Source organism: Chrysemys picta, chromosome 2, assembly GCF_011386835.1.
Source record: "Chrysemys picta bellii isolate R12L10 chromosome 2, ASM1138683v2, whole genome shotgun sequence".
In the NCBI taxonomy this organism is placed as follows: domain Eukaryota; kingdom Metazoa; phylum Chordata; order Testudines; family Emydidae; genus Chrysemys; species Chrysemys picta.
Window position 1 is genome coordinate 37,347,411 of NC_088792.1, and position 13,060 is coordinate 37,360,470.

General features: G+C 45.8%; 1 protein-coding gene across 21 annotated transcripts in view; it reads right to left on the reverse strand.

Moving 5' to 3' along the window:
- KIAA1217 (KIAA1217 ortholog) overlaps window positions 1-13,060 on the reverse strand; it is a 517,243-nt gene that overhangs the window by 395,689 nt on the left and 108,494 nt on the right. Inside the window, exon 2 of one of the 21 annotated variants that reach the window (XM_065586883.1) lies at window positions 8,840-8,984. The exons of the other annotated variants lie outside the window; for them this stretch is intronic. The gene's annotated coding sequence lies outside the window, so the exon portion shown is untranslated. The remainder of the gene's footprint in view (window positions 1-8,839; window positions 8,985-13,060) is intronic. 21 annotated transcript variants of the gene reach the window in all.

Below are 13,060 nucleotides of genomic sequence, written 5' to 3' on the forward strand. Positions count from 1 at the left end.
GTTTGTGGGTTTGGCTTCTAACGCCTTCATAACATGTGGGAATGTTTTCAAACTCCAGCGCCTTCCTTTCCCATAGCAAGCAATGCCGGTTGGGTTTGCCATTTAAAAAGAGGGGCTGCAGTTTTTGGGTGGATGTGCAGCACACACACACACACCTCACCCCTCCGCATGGCTATTTGGGATGATCCCTTCACCCCTCCCCCGACCACGTGGCTATTCTCAGGGATGATCCCTTTTAGCCAAGCACAAACAGCTCAGCATGAACGGGGTCCTTTTACTGTTCCCTTACAAAAATTCCCCTATTTCAACCAGGTGACCATGAATGATATCACTCTCCTGATGCTAACACAGAAAGATATAGACCAAATGTTGCTTGAATGCGACCAAAACCCAGGACCCGTCGCTGCCATGCTTTGTGCTGCAATGATTCCAGACTACTTGCTACTGGCTTAGCATGGTAAAGTGTCCTACCGTGGAGGACAAAATAAAGCAGCCCTCCCCAGAAACCTTCTGCAAAGGCTTTCAGAGTACCTCCAGGAGAACTTCATAGAGATGTCCCTGAAGGATTCCCGCTCCATCCCCAGACACGTTAACAGACTTTTCCACTAGATGTACTGGCCGCGAATGCATCCCAAATCTTCAGGGTAAATCAAACATTAAACACTATTGCTTTTAAACCCTATACTGTCATTACAAATGTGCACTCACCAGAGGTGTCTTCTCCCAAAGTGGGATCCCCAACCCTGAAGGCGGAGGGTATTGGCTCCAGGATGATGAAAAGGTCCTGGCTGCCGGGAGAACAGATTCACGTCTTGCCTGCTGCGCATTCTCCTCCTCCTCCTCTTCCTCATCCGCAAAATCCTCCTCCGTGTTGCGTGAGACTCCCCCCTTGCAGGTGTCCACGGACAGTGGTGGTCCCCCCGCAGAATGCCATGCAGCTGATCATAGAAGCGGCATGTATGGGGCTCTGATCCAGAGTGAGTGTTTGCCTCCTTTGTCTATTGGTAGGCTTGCCTGAGCTCCTTGACTTTCATGTGGCACTGCTGTGTGTCCCTGTTGTAGCCTCTGTCCATCATGCCTTGTGCGATTTTGGCATATATATATTAGCATTTCTTCTCTTTGATCGGAGTTCTGCCTGTACAGATTCTTCTCCCCGTACAGCAATCAGATCCAGTGTCTCCCATTCGCTCCATGCTGGAGCTCGTTTGCGATTCTGGGGGGACTGCATGGTCACCTGTGCTGCTGAGCTCGCCACGCTGACCAAAAAGGAAATGAAATTCAAAAGTTCCCAGGGCTTTTCCTGTGTACCTGGCTAGTGCATCGGAGTTGAAAATGCTGTCCAGAGCATTTAACTTTGGAGCACTCTGGGATAGCTCCCGGAGGCTAATAACATCGATTTGCGTCCACACTACCCCAAATTCAACCCAGCAAGGTCGATTTTAGCACTACTCTCCTATCCGGGGAGGATAGGATTTTAAGAGCCCTTTAGGTCGACAGAACGAGGTTGCTTGTGTAGACACATTCATTATAAAATTGACCTAACACGGCTAAATTCGACCTAACCCTGTAGTGTAGACCAGGGCTAAGACATAGTAGCTGAATCATATAATTAAATACCCCAATGGAGCTCAGGTACTGCACTGATGAGGCACCATCCCATAAGCATCTCAATGCAAAGCATTTGAAGGAGGCTCATTCTATTGAAATCTTTCCATGTCCTGTCTACGTATTTTCTATTCAAACCCATTTTTCAAATCTTTATATTTATTTTTAAACATTTTTTCACACTCAAATGTTGTTGAATCACAAATAACATTGCTACAGTAAGTAGTATAGTGCCTTTATAAAACACATAAGAACACTACAACTAAAAGCTAAGCACTAAAAGGATGGAAGTGATTACTTAAGGTAATTTAAATATATACGCTGCTACTCTCACAGTTCACACATTCTGTTAACAATATAAAGCACTAATTTCACACTTTATATTTACAAATATATATCTATGTCTACCTGTCTATGTATAAATGAAAACGGACACTGGGCCAGATCCTCAGCTGGCATAAATCAGCATAGCTCCATTTAAGTTAATGGAACTATGCCAGTTTAACACCATCGGAGGATCTTCCATACAGTTTGACTTGGTAGATGTCAAAATACACCTCGCATCTGCCTTTAGATATCATATTCCCACTGAGTCAGCTTTTTGCAACAAAGTTCATTTTCTAGAATTCCCAATACATTGAAAAATACTACATTTATTATTAATACTAAGCCATAAGGATGCCAAACTACTCATTCCTATTGAGTGTGCAAGCACAGTAAATCCTATTTATGACACCAATAATATTTGATCTTCCCCAGAAAGTATCAACATGTATTGTTAAAATACCACATTCCTGAAGAGAAAGAGAATGGGCCAAATTCGGAGTGGTGGTGAACACCCAGAACCTCTGCTTACACAGGTCACTCAGGGAACATCTACAGTGCCATGGAAAACCCACTGCACCAAATCTCAGAGTCTGGATCAACTGACTTAGGCTAGGTCTATACTACCCACCTGAATCGGCGGGTAGAAATCGACCTCTCGGGGATCGATTTATCGTGTCCCGACGGGACGCGACAATCGATCCCCGAATCGACGCTCTTACTCCACCAGCGGAGGTGGGAGTAAGCGCCGTCGACAGAAAGCCGCAGAAGTCGATTTTGCCGCCGTCCTCACAGCGGGGTAAGTCGGCTGCGATACGTCGAATACAGCTACGCTATTCACGTAGCTGAATTTGCGTATCTTAAATCGACTCCCCCCTATTGTGTAGATGTACCCTTAGGCTCAGAGGGCTTGGGCTGAGGGTCTAAAAATTGCAGCGCAGACATTTGGGCTCAAGCGGAAGCCTGGGCTCAGACCCTCCCCACTCGCAGGGTCCTGGAGCCTGGGCTGTAGCAGGAGCCTGAATGTCTACACCTCAATTTTATAGCCCCACAGCCTGAGCACCAATAACCCAAGTCAGCTGACCCAGACCAGCCACGACTATGCTGTGGTCTTTTATCACAGTGTAGACATACACTTGCAGATTCATGTGCTCAGTAATGGCCTGATTTTGGAATCAACAGCAAAACTTCCATCGACTTCAGTGGTACAGGATTAGGCATAAGGGCTCAATCCTGCAAGGCCCTAAGCAATCTGTTCCTGATAAAGCATGCCTAAGTGTTTTGCTGGAAGTATGTGAGCGCTCTTAGTAACTTATTCTTGTAGCATGCAGCATTGACTTCAATGGGGCTACTCACATACTTGGAAGAATTTTGCTGGATCAGGACCAGATAATTATGTGCACCTTACTGGATTAATCAATATGCTCTGGATGTGTTTATCCGATGTTAGCATATTAATCCATGCTGAGGAAGATTTTTTTATTTTTCTGGGGTTTATTTCAATACCTATTTACATGCATTTCTAATGCATTCTTCACTGTGCTATCTAGTACAGAGCTTAATCACTTTATATTCTGTATGATACACACGAATACATACCACAAAGCTTTGCAAATAAGAAGCTGAAAGGAAATTCTAAGCTATAAGGCTCTGTCAACTCAATAAAAGTGCCAAAGACCCTGATTCAGCAAGGTATCTAAGCATATGCCTAACTTTAAGTCTGGGTAGTCCCACTGACTTCACTTCAGCTCTTCACGTGCTTACAGTATGCATGTACTTAATTTAGGGTTACCATATTTTGAGCCTCCAAAAGGAGGACACTCCACGGGCCCCGGCCCTGCCCCAGCCCCGCCCACGCCCCAACTCCGCCCCCTCCCCTGCTTCCCGCGAACATTTGATTCGCGGGAAGCCTGAAGCAGGTAAGGGGGGGTGTGGGGGGAGGAGGCGCGGCCCAGGCTGGCCCCCCTGGCGTTTCCAGCCTGGGTCGGCTCGGGCCCTGGGGTGCCGGCCCCCGGCCGAGCACCCCCGGCCCGCCCAGCACTGCCGGTCCCCGGCCCGGCCCCCCGGCCGAGCACCCCCTGGCCCCGCCGGCCCCCGGCCGAACACCCCTGGCCCACTCAGCACCCCCCAGCCCCGCCGGCCTGCTCAGCACGCCCCCGGACCCCCGGCCGAGCACCCCCCGGCCCGCTCAGCACCCCCCTGGCCCAGCCCCCTGGCCGAGCACCCCCCCGGCTCCGCCGGCGCTCGGCCCTGCCGGCCCCCGGTGCCCCCGGTCCCCGGCACCTGGCCCCGCTGGCTCCCGGCGCTCGGCCCCGCCGGCCCCCGGTCCCCGGCCCCGCCGGCGCTCGGCCTCCCCGGCCCCGCCGGCGCTCGGCGCCCCCGGTCCCCGGCGCCCCCGGTCCCCGGCCCGGCCCCCGACCCCCCTGGTCCCCGGCCCCGCCGGCGCTCGGTGCCCCTGGCACCCCCGGTGCTCAGCGCCCCCGGTCCCCGGCCCGGCCCCCGACCCCCCTGGTCCCCGGCCCCGCCAGCGCTCAGTGCCCCCGGCCCCCGGCCCCCCCGGCGCTCGGTGCCCCCAGCCCCTGGCACCCCCCGGCGCCCCCGGCGCTCGGCGCCCCCGGTCCCCGGCCCCGCCGGCCCAGCACTGCCGCCCCGCACGTCCCGATTTTCCCGGACATGTCCCCACCCGGACAGGGATTTGGAGCCCAAAAAGCCGGACATGTCCGGGAAAAGCCGGACGTATGGTAACCCTAACTTAATTACTTCCTGAATCAGGGTATAAATTAGGGTTACCATAATCCAGCAAGCAAAAAAGAGGACGGGAGGAGCCCCGCCCCTGTCCTAGCCCCGCCCCATCCTGCCCTAGCCCTGCCCCTCCCACTCCCCCCCTCAGAACCCCCAACCCTCCCCCCACTCCTTGTCCCCTGATTGCCCCCTCCTGGGACCCCTGCCCCTAACTGCCCCCCAGGACTCCACCCCTACCTAAGCCTCCCTGCCTCCTGTCTCCTGACTGCCCCCTCCTGAGACCCTCCCCCCATCCTAACTGGCCCCCTAGGACTCTACCCCGTACCTGTACCCTGACTACCCGAACCCTTATCCACACCCCCACCCCGAGACAGACCCCTGGGACTCCCACGCCCCATCCAACCACTCTCCACCCCCTGACAGCCCCCCCCCCCAAAACTCCCGACCCTTCTAAACCCCTCTGCTCCCTGTCCCCTGACTGCTCCGATCCCTCTCCCCACCCCTGCCACCTGACAGCCCCCCCCCCCGAACTCCCAAACACCCCCCCCGCTCCTTGTCCCCTGACTGCCCCCTCCTGGGACCCCTGCTCCTAACTGCCCTCCAGAACCCCACCCCCTACCTAAGACTCCCTGTTCCTTGTCCCCTAACTGCCCCCTCCTAAGACCCCCCCCAAATGCCCCCCTAGGACCCTACCCCCTACCTGTACCCTGACTGCCCAAAACCTTATCTCCCCCCCCCCCCAGAAAGCCCCCCCGAACTCCCCCCCGTCTCTTGACTGCCCCCTCCAAAACCTCCCTGCCCCTTCTCCGACACCCTGGCCCTCTTGTTGTTGGCCTTTCTTCGCCTAATGTCTCAGTGAACTTGCTCAGGAACTGCATGAGCCGCTCGTCGGACGCTGGGCAGCAGTGGGGGAGGAGCTCCAGACTGCCGGAGCCGATCTGCGATGCAGGGAGGGAGGGAGGGAGTGATTTCTGCTGCAGGGGGGAGGAGGACGTGCTCTCTCTGGCTGAGTGTCGGAGCCCCATGTAAGTGGCACCATCCGGCCAGCTGCACTGTTAGCCGCACGTGCTCTGCATGGGGCGGGGGGGGGGGGAGTCCGGACATTTACAAATTCCCCCCGGACGCTATTTTTAGCTTAAAAAGCTGGACATGTCTGGGGGAATCCGGACAAATGGTAACCCTAGTATAAATGCCAAAAATTGGTCACATTAAAGTCAATAGCAAAACTCCCACTGACTTCAAGAGGAGCAGAATTTGCCCTAAGCACTTTTTTAGTTTTATTTTTTCCAGTTCTTTACTGTGTTAAAAACTGGGTAACTGAAGTCTATTTGAAAATGCTGTGACATTTTTCTGGTTCTTTAATTATACTTTTTGCATGAGATTTGGATTCACAAAGCCTCATGGTCCATCTTTTTCACCTAATATCACAGAATATTTTTCACTACCATGGAGATGAGAATGACAACTGGCATACTGTCTGGAGTGGACTGTTGCCATAATCTTACATACCTATGTATGGTATGTGAAGCACATAAAGGAGCTTTATTTTTCTCTTTACAAAATGACTATTTCCTGCATTATATTTGTGCAACATCAAGCCTGTAATAAGTAAAGATGAATAGCCAGTAGCTGTATTGAAATTAGTTCATTAACAACAACATGAACCCATTCATGAAGGGTTCTTTGATAAAAAATCAAAGAGCACTTCATGAACAGGCAATAAAAAAGGCAACTTACAACTTTCTTTATGAATATGACTCTATACCGTATGTCAGCATATCAATTTTAACAAGAATACTGAAAATGTTCACTGGACTCTGGTGTCATAGCAATATTGCTCATATTAATTCAGTACTTATTATTTTTAAGCAGCCAAAACCTATAAACCAGTCTGCACATGGAAAGGTAATCAAATTATCTGATCAAATGCTTTCAAAATTGTGCTAAGTAGCTTGTTCTCACTTTGCATTGTAAAAGCTTATTAGAAAGCTTATCTGAAGTACTGACCATCAGAGCTTTTTCCTACCCAAAACGTAAAATAACTGATGTCAGCCAGAATCCTGTCAGTTTTGAATTGCTTTCAATAGCTACAGACACAGTAAGTATTTGTTTCACACCAGCCTAATCCAAAGTACAGAAAATACTGATGTAATTTTTAGGGCTGTGAAGTGATTAAAAAAATTAATCGCGATTAATTGCACTGTTAAACAATAAGAGAATACCATTTATTTAAATAATTTTGATGTTTTCTACATTTTCAAATATATTGATTTCAGTCACAACGCAGAATGCAAAGTGTACAGTGCTCTTTTTTATTACAAATATTTGCACTGTAAAAAACAAAAGAAATAATATATTTCAATTCACCTAATACAAGTACTGTAGTACAATCTCTTTATAATGAAAGTTGAACTTACAAATGTAGAATTATGTACAAAAAATAACCGTATTCAAAAATAAAACAATGTAAAACTTTAGAACCTACAAGTCCACTCAGTCCTACTTCAGCCAATCGCTCAGACAAACAAGTTTGGTTACAATTTGCAGGAGATAATGCTGCCCACGTCTTGTTTACAGTGTCACCTGAAAGTGAGAACAGGCGTTCTCATGGCACTGTTGTAGCCAGCATCACAAGATATTTATGTGTGAGATGCGCTAAATGCTTCAACCACCATTCCAGAAGACATGCATTCATGCTGATGATGGGTTCTGCTTGATAATGATCTAAAGCAGAGCAGACCAAGAAATGTTCATTTTCATCATCTGAGTCCGATGCCACCAGCAGAAGGTTGATTTTCTTTTTTGGTGATTTGGGTTCTGTAGTTTCTGCATCGGAGTGTTGCTCTTTTAAGACTTCTGAAAGCATGCACCACACCTCATCCCTCTCAGATTTTGGAAGGCACTTCAGATTCTTAAACCTTGCTGTATCTATCCTTAGAAATCTCACATTGGTACCTTCTTTGTGTTTTGTCAAATCTGCTGTGAAAGTGTTCTTAAAACAAACATGTGCTGGATCATCATCTGAGACTGCTATAACATGAAATATATGGCAGAATTCAGGTAAAACAGAACAGGAGACATACAATTCTCCCCCAAGATGTTCAGTCACAAATTTAATTAACACATTATTTTTTTAAGGAGCATCATCAGCATGGAAGCATGTCGTCTGGAATGGTGGCCAAAGCATGAAGGGGCATATGAATGTTTAGCATACCTGGCACGTAAATACTTTGCCAAGCCGGCTACAAAAATGCCATGCGAACGCCTGTTCTCACTTTCAGGTGACATTGTAAATAAGAAGCAGTCAGCAGTATCTCCCGCAAATGTAAACAAACGTGTTTGTCTTAGCAATTGGCTGAACAAGAAGTAAGACTGAGTGGACTTGTGGGCTCTAAAGTTTTACATTGTTTTGCTTTTGAGTGCAGTTATTGAAAAAAAAATTCTGCATTTGTAAGTTACACTTTCACAATAGATTGCTTTACAGTACTTGTATGAGGTGAATTGAAAAATACTATTTCTTTTATTAATCATTTTACAGTGCAAATATTTGTAATCAAAATAATATAAAGTGAGCACTGTATACTTTGTATTCTGTGTTGTAATATAAATCAATATATTTGAAAAATGTAGAAAAACATCCAAAAATATTTAATAAATTTCAACTGGTATTCTATTGTTTAACAGTGTGATTAATCAGGATTAATTTTTTTAACTGCAATCAATTTTTTTTGAGTTAACCGTGAGTTAACTGTGATTAATCGACAGCCCTAGCAATTTTAGAAGACAGCAAAAATCTTATACTTTATTGATACATTTATGTGCAAAGTTTTGCATCCTTCATCTGGGAAAGAAAAAATAAATTGAGAGTCAAAGCCAACCTATGCTCAATGATGGTATTAAATGCTTAAAAGTTTAAACATAAGGATTTCCAAGGGAAATAAATAAGAAAGATGAAGATCCACACAGGAAGCCTGAAAACTGGACAACTCATCTCCAAAATACTGAAACAGAATCTATTTCACTAACCTGAATAAGTCTATTTGGAGCAACTGCTTCAATGCAGAAATAAATCACCCCTTGTTGTTACCTACCACCCCACACGGCAAATCATCAAACAATTACAACCCATACTTGATGGGAACCCATCCTAAAAGAGACAATTACTCACCCTGTGCAGTAACTGAGGTTCTTCTAGATGGTTGTCCCTGTGGGTGCCATCAACAACTACAACCCTCACCAGGAACCTGCACGCACGCCAGCCGAGCACTCTCTACGTCGATAGCCTTCCTCAACAATGTGCCCATTGTGGACATCTGCAAAGCATCAACCTGTGTGTCAGCCCACACATTCACAGAGCATTGCGCCAGAGAGCAATACTCATCATCAGTTGCTCTACTTTGACTTACAGTTTTATCATCTGCCTCAACTGCAACTCCAAAGCCCCTTCCTTCCACTCACGGGCACTCCTCTACAGTCACCTAAAATGGAGTGCCCACAGGGCCACTCCTCAAAGTAAAGAAGGTTACTCACCCTGTGCAGTAACTGAGGTTCTTCGAGAGGGTTGTTCCTGTGGTGCTCCACTACTTCTTTGCTACTACTCTTCTTTGCAGTTCACGCTAAATACCTTGAGGTAGAGATGCAACTGGGGGGTGGGGAGAGGCGGTTGTCGCACAGCACTATGTAACCGCCAGAGGCAGCAGGAGATGGTGACAGTGCATGTTTGACCCAACCAGGGACTACTACTGAAATCCTCCGATCGCAGGTGCACGGACGCAGATTTACCTAAAGTGGAGCACCCACAGGGACACTCCTCGAAGAAAAATAAAACTTTCCTGAACCTTCTCTTCTTGCCTTCAAACAATCCCCCAACCTCATCATCAGAAGCAAGGCCCCCACAGACCAGGACACACCAACTCAAAGGAGCATCAGACACTGCCATAACAATAGATGCAAAGCCTGCTGATATATCTCCACTGCTACAATAATCAATAGTCCCCACAATAACCTTTCAAGATCCATGGGTCCTACACATGCTTATTAAAACATGTGGTGTCCCTTAGCCAATGCACTAAATGCCCCAGTAACTGTGTGGGTAAAAGCAGACAATCACAGGACTCTTGAATGAATTCACATGGGAAAGTAATAAAAGACAGACACCATATCACCTGAGGATAAACACTTTTCACAAATCAATCACTCTTTATCTGACCTATCAATGTTCATCCTCAAAAGAAACCTGTCCAATACTTTCAGAAGACAAGCCTGGGAGCTTAAATCAATAACTTTGCTAGACACTAACAATCATGGTCTAATAAAGACACTGGGTTTATGGCTTATTATTACAACAATCTGTAACCCACTAACCTCATTTTTTCTCCTATGACTTAATGGGCCACTTACCTTCAATGGTCCCTTGTATGTGCTAATTACTTATGTTAAACTATCTGTTCAACCTTGTATTTAGCTGTGACACTGAGTATCTTTCCCAGACCTGAGGAATAGCTCTGTGTAGCTCAAAAGTTTGTCTCTCTCACCAACAAATATTGGTCCAATAAGAGATATTACCTCACCCACTTTGTCTCTAAAATCTTGGTAACAATACGGCTACCACACTGCATAAGACTGTCTAACATTTATTAATGGTATGTAGTACTGACTACAGTAATAACTGGATGGAATGTATCCTATTTTATGTATCCTGGAGGCTTGGGGAGAGATGAACCCCACAGAATGTGAGGCAGGGTTTGGGAGGAGAGGTCTCTCCCTCTCTTGTACGTACACACACACACACACACACACACACTCATTTTCACTACCCAACATTCTGCTGGCAGATTAAAGGGAAAACACCAGAAGAGCAGGCTCAATGCATCCAGCTCAAGCAGGTGGGAGCAGGAGGGCTCAGGGCTGGCTTTAGTCTGCTTATCTCTGCCAGCTGTCTCTCTTATCTTTGAGGAGGGGCCTATTTCCTTCTTGCTTCACATCTTCCATGGACAGGAACTTTTCCTAGCCTCCTCTGTGACTATCTACCTCCTAAGTAGCACCTGTGTTAAGCAACTGTGGGCTGCTGTGTTCTTTCTGCAGGCAGGATTCTCTGATGCCCCGGGTGCTACTGTCTACTCTAACCAGTTGAGGACAGAGCAATTCTCAGCAGGCATAGGTGCTTCTGTGGAAGAGCAGTGGGGACCAGACACTAACAATTCTAAAAATATACATATTTTTAATAAGACAACAATATTAGTTACTTATCCACAGACCCTCACTTTTAAAAACTGGATCTAGGTGCTTCCAGACATACTCTAATAATGTTAAACCTTCATTTCCCTCAAACATAAATATGTTTATTAGTGTTTATTAACTTTATTAACAAAAGAAAAATTCCAAACAAAAATTATACTTATTATTTGGATGACTTATAAGAACATAAGAATGGCCATTCTGGGTCAGACCAATGGTCCATCTAGCCCAGTATCCTGTCTTCCAACAATGGCTAGTCACAGATGCTTCAGAGGGAGAGACTAGGCCAAGGTAATTTAGCGAGTGATCCATCCTTGATATCCAGTTCCAGCTTCTAGCACTCAGAAGTGTAGGGACACCCAAAGCATGCATCAAAACACTGCATTTTTAATGCAGTCTGCCTTGCAAAGCTTATTCCTATTTCCAGTCCTCTTTGTGCCCTAGCCTGCTGCTAACCTTATAAAAGTTGGGCGCTATCAGAGAAACCCACTTCAAAAGGAGGTGTGCCAACCAATTTGTTAAGTGACTGAAACTAATAGTTCTCTAGTGAGAAGCTCAGAGCAAGAGAACAAAACAAGCCCCTAATTACTTTAAGAAACCTACAGAAAAGTGTGTGTGTGTGTGTGGGGGGGAAGACTTTTCCATTAAAAAGAAAAAGATTTATAAAAAGAAAAGGAGTGATGAAACTATTAAACAGTTTCCTTTAGTTAATAACCAGAATATACAGACGCCCCCCGGGTTATGCAAACCTGACTTACGCAAATCTGCACTTACGGAAAACATTCCATAAGCTAGAAATAGGAGTTTTTGGGGGGTTTTTGTTGTTGGTTTCTTGTGTGTGTAATGGTCGGGTACATGTTTCCGACTTTGCAAAATTCGAGTTACACAAGGCGTTACGTAACAGAATGCTTGGGTAAGTCAGCGAGCGTCTGTATTGCATATGTGTATCCCAAAGGATGCATGGGATTATGTATTTTGTGTAAATTAATTATATATTATACATATATCAACTACCAAGTCTACTTAGCACATCTTTAGAAAACAGAACAATGGTATAGATGACAACTAGTAGTACTATGGTTAAATTTTTAAATGAGCATAAAGAAATTAGCGGCCCAAACTCTACTGAATTTCAATGAAATTTGGCTGCCTAATTCTCAGCTCCTCTGAAAATTCCCAGCCATAACACATGCAATGTTTCTAGATCCAAACTTAAGAGACAAATATATTCATTAAAATAAATGAATCTGAGGGCCTCCTTCGGTAACATTCAGTCAAAAATTAATTATTAAACTTTGCTTCATTTTGAGATATTAAAAAGAAATTAGTTAGTACTGCATGTACTGTAGTTACATGTTAGCACTTCAGAAGACAGAATGTTAACCAGAAAACTATGGCGCCCAGATGAATTACTCATCAAACAGTAAAGGTATTAAAAGGAGACCTGGTCAGATGATGGTTGTTAATAAACAAGCTTGAAAATACAAAGATTTAACCTCTATTTGATAACAGTTTTATTTTGCTGGCTGTTTTTATAAAGCAGAAACAGTAAACATGATTGCTGATTCCTTTGTCTGGGCATTAGCACTGAGACATCTTGGATAAAGTCAACAGAAACCAGGTATGAACTAACAAACTGTTGTGTAACTTTCAAAAGGAAGCCACTTATATTGTGTACACCAATCCTGCATTTGTGAGTAGAAAATGGGGACTTGGTTGAGAAAAATCAACACCTTTAATGGTCAATTTTCACATTCAAAGTGGGATTTGCTCAGTTAATTTTGGCATCCACTCATCCTGACACTTCAGGAATTGACGTTTACTGTGCCTTTTCATACCACAAGATGATAGCTTTTCATTGCCAACATCAGCACATACAATTTAGTTCATTGTATCTCCCCACATGCAGATGTGTAGAAGAGATTAAAAGGGCACAGGAATTCTCTCCCACCTCCAACCTTCCACATCAGAACACTGGCTTCCAGTGTTGGAAAGTGGCTAGCAATGGCGTAGCCAGCATGACATATTTAGGTGGGCCCCAACTTCAGATGGATAAGCAATTACAGGGGAGGCTGGGAAGGCAGGAGGGATAGGGGGCCCGCCACCCCCAACCCCCTGCAGCCAGACTTGCAGGGGAAGATGGATGGACTCT